The sequence below is a fragment of the Rhea americana genome, unplaced genomic scaffold (assembly GCF_003343005.1).
Source record: "Rhea americana isolate MKP2758 unplaced genomic scaffold, rheAme1 scaffold_26, whole genome shotgun sequence".
NCBI lineage: Eukaryota > Metazoa > Chordata > Aves > Rheiformes > Rheidae > Rhea > Rhea americana.
This window is the reverse complement of record NW_028186379.1, coordinates 7,337,023-7,346,422: the sequence shown is the minus strand read 5'-3', so window position 1 is coordinate 7,346,422 and position 9,400 is coordinate 7,337,023.

Sequence of the window (9,400 nt, the reverse complement as noted above, 5' to 3'; positions counted from 1 at the left end):
TGGTGAGCAAATCACTGTAGGAAAATCTATGTAGAAAATTCTTCCTGACTTCACAATTCTTCTTATAATCTCTGCTAAGAGGTAACTAGATGGCTAAATTATGTTTAGGAATACTGTGGGAGCTAATGAGAAGAAGGACTGGGCTGTAATTGGCAGGAATCAGAACAGAAAAAGAGGTCAAAGCAATAATTGCATTTAGAGGTGCCTACCACATGGAAACGATACTGGATTCTTGTGGTCGGGCCTCAGACACCTCGGGAAAACTGTGAAGAGACCGCATTGATGCAAGCTCTCATTTGCACAAACAGTAGATGTCACTTATTAAACTGGGAACAGAAACCTAAACTGCAGCTGAGCAGAGTTACAATGGCTGATTATAATACAAAGCAAAGTATTTCTAGCAACAAAAGCCCGAAGCATATTAATTCATTCAGCTAGCTGCATTGTGTGTAATTCTTGCTTACACTTGCTGTCATGCAATCAAGTTAAAATTTACGATCTTACTGATGTGAGAAGATATTTTTATATATGCTACTTTGTTAGTCATTTTGTTTCCTAATAATTAATCAAATCCCCAAAGAAGTATCAAGTTGGGGAGTATGGATTTATTTGTGTTATTAAGCTATTCTAGCAGAGCATTTTGGTGTGGTAACAGCTCTGCTACAATATGGTCCTCTTGTTTTATGACAAGTTACAATTTTCTTGTAATGTTAGCTGCAATTCACCTCAATAATTATGCTAAATTAAATACTCATGCACATATAGAAATAAACATTAAAATAGAGTGAGACACATAATTTAATCTCTCTAGATCTAAACAGAGCAGAGGTTATTTAACAGTCCTTAACCATCTAAGCCTAGCTAAAGAGCTGGGGTTTTGGGTCTCCAGAGGGAACATGGGTCTGGGAAGGACTTTGCCACCTTTCAGCAGAACTTCAGCCCCTGCCTTTGATGTGCTCAAGCTCTGACACTATCTAAGCCTGGTTTTCTGGCTCTGCATCTTCCCTTGGATGGTTGTGCCAGAGCCTTACTACTCTGATGACTGGAAATCTCATTGACTTCAAGGCAGCTTTGAGATAGACTAGCAGCAAGGCATTTCTCAGCCAAGGACATGGCTCATCCAGAAGCTGGGAAATGTTATGATTGTGTCTCTGGCTTGGGATAGGCTGGTTCAGCTTCCTTTGCTTCTTTGTAGAGGTCAATGTGGGTGAAAGAGCCTCAGTGCTCCTGCTGGTGATCCTCTCAGCGAGGCCTCAGCTSGGGAGGCTGCTGTAGCTCAGGTCCAGCTCAGCCTTGCTGGACTGARCAACTGGGACTTGTGACAAACTGTTCAGCAGTGACTTCAGTTTCTCAGTGGACTCCCTACTCCTCAGTCAGCTACTAGACTATTTCCACTTAGAAATAGCTCTTGGGGAACACTGCTGATACTGCATGGATGAGAGGGGATATAGAGAACCACAGAGGCTGTATGTTTAGCCCCAAACATTTATCTTTTGTCCCTGGTACAGAAAGTTCATTGCAGAGGGAAGGCAATGCTGTGTTTACTTTTGGTAAGCAGAAATTCAAGKGGAGTTCTGTTACTCAGACTGTCTAGAAAAATACAAAATACTGCACCCAGGCAAGGGTTATGTTTTTGTTCATCATGTAGAGAAGCTAAAAAGCACAGATGTTTTGTGTTTACTCTCTCAGCCTGCGCACCTCTTACAGCTGACACCCCACAGAAGTGGAGAGGCTTGCAAGGTGATGAACCTTGTGTCAAACTTGCAATTAGGCATTACTGCCACAGGGGTAGAATGGAGGGCTGCTAACAACAGGTTGGTGCCACTATGCTCTCAGYCCCTTTACCCCTTCCTTTGTGGACACAGCAATACACTGTGAAAGCTATGTGACTGGGGAAAAGAGTGGGGAAGGAAGCAGGAGGAAGRATATGCTATCCTATTGCTTTGAAAAGATGCTTAGGCATTGAAATAGGAACCATTAAAAAAAATGAAGGTAGTTATTGAATCAATAGTTAAGACCTTTGTAAATGGGATGTATGCTGCTATTTTTTTCTCCTTTTTCACTACTACTGAAGAGAGTTTTTTTTAAAAAAAAGAAACTTTCAGGGGGGATTGTGTTTGGAATGGCACCTCTTTAAACACCYATCATCCAGAACACCTCAGCTGAAGGCTGGAACCTCTCTAACCATGCACATTATTTGGAAGGCTCCATCTTAACCTCTAGGGAATGAGTGTTATAATAGAAATGTGTGGCAGACCCTCACCTATGATAGGTCTGCTGTGAGCCATTCTAAGAAACAGCATGTTTTTTTCCACTCTCCTTTGAAAAGAGTAGAGGTTTCCCTAGAAACCATTTTTCTGGTAAATAAAGTCACTTTTCATAGTTGGATTTGCCTAATACTGCTGAAAATGCTTTAATGGCCTTAAAACATAATGACAGGTTACATCCCTCTGACTGTCACTACAGAAAGCAAATGGTGACATAAAGGAAATAAGACAACCACCACTGCAAATACAAAGTACTTGGAGATAAGCATTCTCCCAAGATCTCTTGCTTCGTGCCTGTTTCCATCTTCAGAATTACCCRGCTGGCCAGCACTATCTCTGTCCCTAGCATTAGCAACATGTAGTAACTGTATGGAGACACAGCAAAGCGATGTAGATCCATAGCTACAAAGGCTATGGTTTACTTCCCATTCCTCTCACAGAAGAGTGTGGAGCAGAGCACAACATGATGCTTTTTCCACAAGACAATAGGYTCTTCTGTCTGTAATAGAATAGAGTGGCATGTCATTGTTGTCATCTCTGATGAAGTAGAGACTTCCGGATAAAAGATGTTTTATTGTCATTCACTTTTCCAAAAAAAAGTCTGGAGCCAAATGTCTCTCTGAAACAACTCTTCCTCTTTGTCCCACTGAAGTGAAACGGATGTTTTCTGCCTATATTTGCTTCCCTGGCAGCCAGATCCCCCCCTCCTGCAAAACGCTCTGTGCTGCATGGAGAATAATATAAACACATTTTTACGGGTATGTGCTCAGATTTTTTTCTTTTGAGTGGAAAAGCCATTGCTGGGGCTAAAACACATCACCTCTTTATTTATTACTGCAATTATATCATTTTCATATCTTTCTGTCATCTAGGAACATAAACACCACCAAAGATAAAGCCTTGGATGATATCATGGCCATGAGTGAAAACACTATTTGAAGTTATCCTACTCCATGAGTCCGAATTTGAGCTGTCTTACCCCTTTATTCATCATCACTCACCAAAAAAAGATCAGCGGGTATGCTCAGCRTCTGAAAATCCTTGCTTGCTCCCTGCTTCTTGCTGTGAATCCATTTTCTGTACGATCTAGAAAGCAAATAATAGCATTTTTAAGAAACAGTCAGACAATTGAGGAGCAAACATGCTTCTTAGGAGTCAAAGCACAGCAGGGTTAGAACAAGGAAAAGTTCACAGATGAACTTGGTGATTCAGTTTTCCCTCTTAAATTCTCTTTCCCTGGAGGAAAAAAACCTTAATCACACTCTGTGCCATGCCCATAATATGAAGACCAAAGTGGTCAAAGCAGGTATAAAAAAGTGACTTTGATACAGGTAGTAAACCAGCTTGAAGAGGTTGTTTGCTTTAGTACAGCATGGGATGGTGCTATGGAGTCATTCTCACCACTTGGTAGACCATCTCTTCCTGCCCCCACCCCTGACMTCTGTATGTACACTAAGGAGTAGTTAACAGCCCAGTTAGGGCTCGCTCGGAGGACATGAAGTGCGATGGGTGAGGTCCCTGCATGGAAGGAGACAGAGCAGGGGCTCTGAGCTGGATGTCCCTTAGACACAGAGCTATTTGCTCTTCTGAGGGGGGTGTCTTTATTTTCCCTTCAAAGAGTACCTGTATTCAGCAATATTTTTGCAGTGAAAGTAGCGCAGCAATCCTGTCATATTCTGACATTTTAGTATCCTCTGGTGAAAATTCCTAAGCACTCTAGTCAATACCAACAAGATGCCATTCAAAACAGGAGAATCTTTTGAACTGGCAAACTCTTATTTGGAGCCAGRCTTGGTCATGAAGTATGAAAAGGTCTCTGCATACACACCTTTGCCTACCCATCAACCAACTACATTCAAATGTGATTTGCATTAGTTTAATTAGGTTGAAAGTCAGACTGATGCARTGACGTATCCAGAGCAAAATTCAACTTTCTTTCATTGCAACACAGGAGTTTCAGATGTATGAGGAGCTTTGGCTGATACCAGCTGAGGCAATGGCTTAATGTGCTRCGTTATTTATTTATTTATTCCACCCACCTTTCTCACCTTTTTTGGCTGTTTACTTAGGTAAAGGCATAATCTTAATTAAGGCTGAATTAGGGCAGAATAGATTCCTGCAGGCTATTACACAGTTTGTGATATAAAGCAGCAAATAAACAAGCATGCTGCACACCGTGACTACAATTACTGTGCTCAGCTGTATAGTGTAGGTGGATTGGCTTTGCCTTCCCCACGCCTATTCTCTGCAATCTCATTATTTTCCCTGATGTGCTGTAACTTAGGATCTAGGAATCCTTCCAGTGTCCAGCTCCATCCTGAGGTGGGTGAGGACAGCAGTGAGGAACAGACCGTAAGGAGAAGGTTGGACACCCACRTTTTCACATTTTGCTTTCTCATCTGACACACTTATCCCCTGGGGCATGAGTCTTCAAGCACAGGGTCACTGGATGGCAAAAGCAAGTGTAGAGGAGTCTCACATGCAGCGCCTGGGACATGACAAGTCTGCAGGCCTGAGCACCATGGCCCCTCAGCCCACCACACTGATATGCTGYCAGTGAGCATCTCTGGGTTTCTTTTACTTTATGTCATGTGATGAGCCATTCCTGACTGTTCCAAGGCTTATCTTCATTTAAAAGTCTACCATTATGGGGGGGGGGGGATATTATTCATGTTGCAGATGAAGATGGRGGAAGGAACAGCTTCTTGATCAACTAATCACTTTTCTTTCTCTAGGGCTRTTTTTGTCTTTGGCAGGGGCAGTCTGAGCTTCCAGAGCAGACAGCATGGCTCACCTAGGGGGTAGCAAGCACTGACTTTTCTTTTTACTGCTTTCAATGGGAGAAAGACCTGCCTGAATAGACTTCCAGGCATCCACAGTGTGGTCTCATCTTCTCRTTTTGCAAATGCCGAGTGATTCATCTCATGGGATTCAGTGATCATAACTCCAGCTGGAAGATCTTTCTCCCTGATGACCATTCTGGGTGGGAGCTAGTCCATGGGCTGGTGCCAGTTACAAACTGCTAGCCAGCTGGGAGGATGACCCAGCCTGGCCTACAAGAAGAGCATATGGCAGGAGAACATATGGCAGCTGTAGGTCCATGAAGCACATGTCATGTTTTAGGGCATCCCTTAGAAGTGTAGGCTCATGTACAAATACAAATGACATGGCTGCTTTTCCTCCTGAAAAATGGCAACTGTTTTGCTCTTGCAGCTTGTAGACGCATTCAGCGATGCTGTAAGACCAACACTTATTCCCTGCCTGAGAATTTTTTTTTCAATTGTTTGCCACATTGCGTATCTGTGGGAAACGTCATAATTGCTGGTTTGATCCTGACTGTTTGGAGTGGGACATATACCACATGCGTTTCAGCTGTAAAACAATGTCTTGTGTCAAAATTCATGTATTGCATAGAAGAAGACAACTGTTTGCAGGGATACGTTGCTTTACAAATAACAACCTAGCTAATTATGAAAGTGTCATTGTCCTAGAGAAAGTAGGCAAGTATTTTCAGGCTCGTTGAATTTTATTTTCGAGACTGATACTATCTACCACTGTGCTTCATATTCAAGGATTCCTAACCCAGTTCTTAAATAAGTAATTTTTATTTGCTGAGGTCTGTTGTTTTGTTTTCCAAACTGAATTTGGACTGAAAATTGAAGCCACCTTTGTCTTATAAGTGTCCAGCAAAAAGGAACTCTGAAATATTTCAAATCAGTTGTGTTTGAATTTGTGGTAAAATATATTATTTGCTTTCAAAACTGATTAAATATATAAGTTGAAGTTGAATTAAAGAATCTATCGTCCTTTAAAAATTTCCATTACTGTCAATTGAAGTACTGAAATACTCTGTACTTCCTAAATGCAGCTTGTGTACTGGAAAGTATATCAGTGTCCATAAATTTGTATTTCTCATGAGAAGTTTAAAATGTGTTTCAAATKCAAATTAAAATAAACAAAACCATTAGGTCATAAGTTTTTGTTGATGAGACAGTTGTGGATTATTTTGATCTTTGGAGGCCAGGTGTAGTTTCTCTCCAAATAATAAATGACATATTGAGCTGCACACTAGTAGCTAAACCATCAAACATGGTTATGCTTCACCAATCCTGAATATCGTAAATTGATTATTTCCAACATATTTGGAACTGGTGATTGTTCAGTGCACATGAGATACTGAAGTTTAAGTTTTTTTGCAGTTTTCTCCTTTCTTCAAGCTTTGTTTGTGTTCATTCCCASTGCTTGTTGATGCACAATGTGAAATGCCAAAAATGGGTGTCCAAATGCTTTTTCAAATATTGCAGTTAATCCTACATTCACACCAAATGTATTTGATGTGCCATCTGTTACAACACATACAGTGTTTGATCTGTCACTATCAGTTTCAGACCGTCATTTGCCCTATTGCTTCACAGGCATCTTTACCCTTTGCTGTCCTCAGTAGTTTTAGCAACTTTACTAATTCATCTCTCAGTTCAGTGCCAGTTTTAGATGTTTCCACCTAAACAAATAGAAAGAAACTCACTTTTAAGTGTTTTTATAGGTAATTTCTAATTCATCAGTAATACCTAATTCTTTTTCGTGCTGCAAAACATACTTGACACATAATCTAATTTTTTTCTTTTGCTGTCTAAGTCTCCAGGTAATGAATTCACACAAAGTACTGTTTCCTTTACATAATCTCTGTCAGATGTGGTTTTCCATAGAAAGCAATGCAGCCGGCCAGTTGATAGCTTCCTAAAACAATATTGTTGCTATTGCAAACCTCCGCCATTGCTATAGTGATGTGGTAGAGGTATAGTATAATTAAATATTTTTAGTACATGTAATAGATTAGTTCATTCATTTTTCTTCTTCTATTCTSCCACCTAATGTGGTGATTTGAAACAAACAAACAAACAAACAAAAAACCCAAAAGACAAGAGGGAAGGCAGTTAAGCCCAGTATTTAAACTAGAGTTCTCACTAACAAAATTCACATTATCCACCTAACCTCATATATTCTTACCAACACCTACATCAYACTTTTTGCCTCCAAATCTCAAAACACTTCAGGGAAGAGAGGAGTATCTTCATTATTTTCACAAGCATCATTTTCACATGGCAGTGAAGCAACCAGGATGGCTAGAAGGCTGGTGGCAGCACTGCTAGCAGAAGCTGTGTTTCGCCTTATTCACCAGGACGCGTTGCCCTCCGCAATGTCTGCAGCTCATCACTTAGGACCTATAGCAATGAATAGGTCTACCGTTACAGTGACCTCTGAATAGCCCTACTGTGAATCTGGAATAGCTCTGATGATGTAAAAGCTGGCTTGAATTTATATTTCTACAACTGACAATATAATTCAAGCTGTCTCTCACATGGCCCAAACAAGCTGGAGACACTCTGCCATGAAAATCAGTATTGATGACGCATAAGACAGCTACAGTAGGGCAGAATAAAGACTTTTTCCTCTGATTTTTGTGSCTTTAAAACCATCTTGAGAAGGTAGGAGAGAGTGACTTTTTTTTTTCTTTAGACACCTGGTCTTTAGGCTAAATTCTTAAAGGTGAGAATTTAGACAGCTATAGGAGAAGGTCTAGTTAAATTAACATAGTTCTTACTAACAAATGAGAGTTAAGAAGTATAATGATTACTTAGCTAACCATTCCTTGCAAGGCTCCCTCTCCTACCAGGCTGACTCACAACAGCAATCCACCAAGAAGGGTGCTACCTTGGGGACAATCACAACGAAATCAYGTGATTCCTACAAACAATTTACTCCGTGGGAAAAATCCCAATCTTGTAACTGTTATTCTTTCCTGAAGCTTTGTTTCCTTTTCTTTGCCACAGCAGGAGTAACTTTTTCCTCTCAATTACTTCACTAAAACTCTGCCCCTGAAAAAGAAGAGAATGTGGCTTTAGAAGAGGAAATGGATGCTATTGCTCTGTAGCACAGAAAAGAACGTGTGTGCTGATTGAACATTTTCCTTCTTCCACTCTACTAATTTAGTTTTCACAACGATGTATGTACGGGCTGACTCCTGGAGACTTATGAGAAAGAAGAAAAATGAACTAATTCAGCTGAGTTAATGCAGAATTGGGACTGTGCACATAGATTATTTCTACTTAGATCAAACTTAYATTTTCCTCTCACTTAAACAAACAAAAATAATCTGAAAATTTCATCTGTCTCAAAATACTCCATTCAGCTCATAACAAAGCACCTGGAGGGTTCCTGAAAGAAAATAAGGGCGAGATTCACAAAAGAGGAGGAAGTAGTATCTGTTTACTCAGGAGATCGTTCACTGGTGCACTAACTCCAGAATAAAGGCAATTCAAGTCTAAAATGCTTCTCACTTCTCAAGGATTTTCCCTCATCTCTCCCATCCTCTTGCCTTAACCGCTATGTTTTAAGCAGTAAGTAAACTATTTACAGAGGGGATGTATTTCAACGCTTGCACTTCAGCAGGTAAGAGTGAACATTCGCTCTGTAAATTGTTGAGTGCAGTGATTTTGATGCCTCCCTCAGACCGGGGTTCCCTAGGCAGAAGGGAAACGACATCTGAGCCTTGGGCTTTGCATGGGAAAGCTAAGACTATTGAGCTACTGTTAAAAAAAAAAAAAAAAAAAAAAGGAACAACAACAGCTCCTGCTCTGCTGTTTATATTTACTCCCCACGTAGATTTTTTTCCCCCTTGAAACTGTTTGACAGCCCCTTCTCAGAAAAAAAAATGTAGAAGGCTGAAGACACAGCAGTATGTCAGGAATCAGAGGGAGAGCACTGCCGCAGAACGATGGAGCAAGCCGGTCTACTCGGCACCAGAGCCCAGTCGAATTAAAGAGGAGTGCTTCTAACTCCTGTCAACATTTTCCTGCAACCCCATTGTCACATCAGTGCATCATCTTAATCTCACTTTCCCCTAAAATGCTTAACTTAACTTTGTATTATTCCCTGATCTACAGTGGACTCTCTATTTTTATATTCTAAGTTTCCAGAATCAAGCCACTTCACTCTTCCTAATTGGCAGGAAGTGAATATATTTCATTTCTTTCAGCACAAAAGCTACCAAAGGAGGCAAGGAAAAGCAAGTCAGTATTATTAACCTGTAAGTGATACCAATGGGCTGCTAGATGGCAATGCAGAAAGAAAAG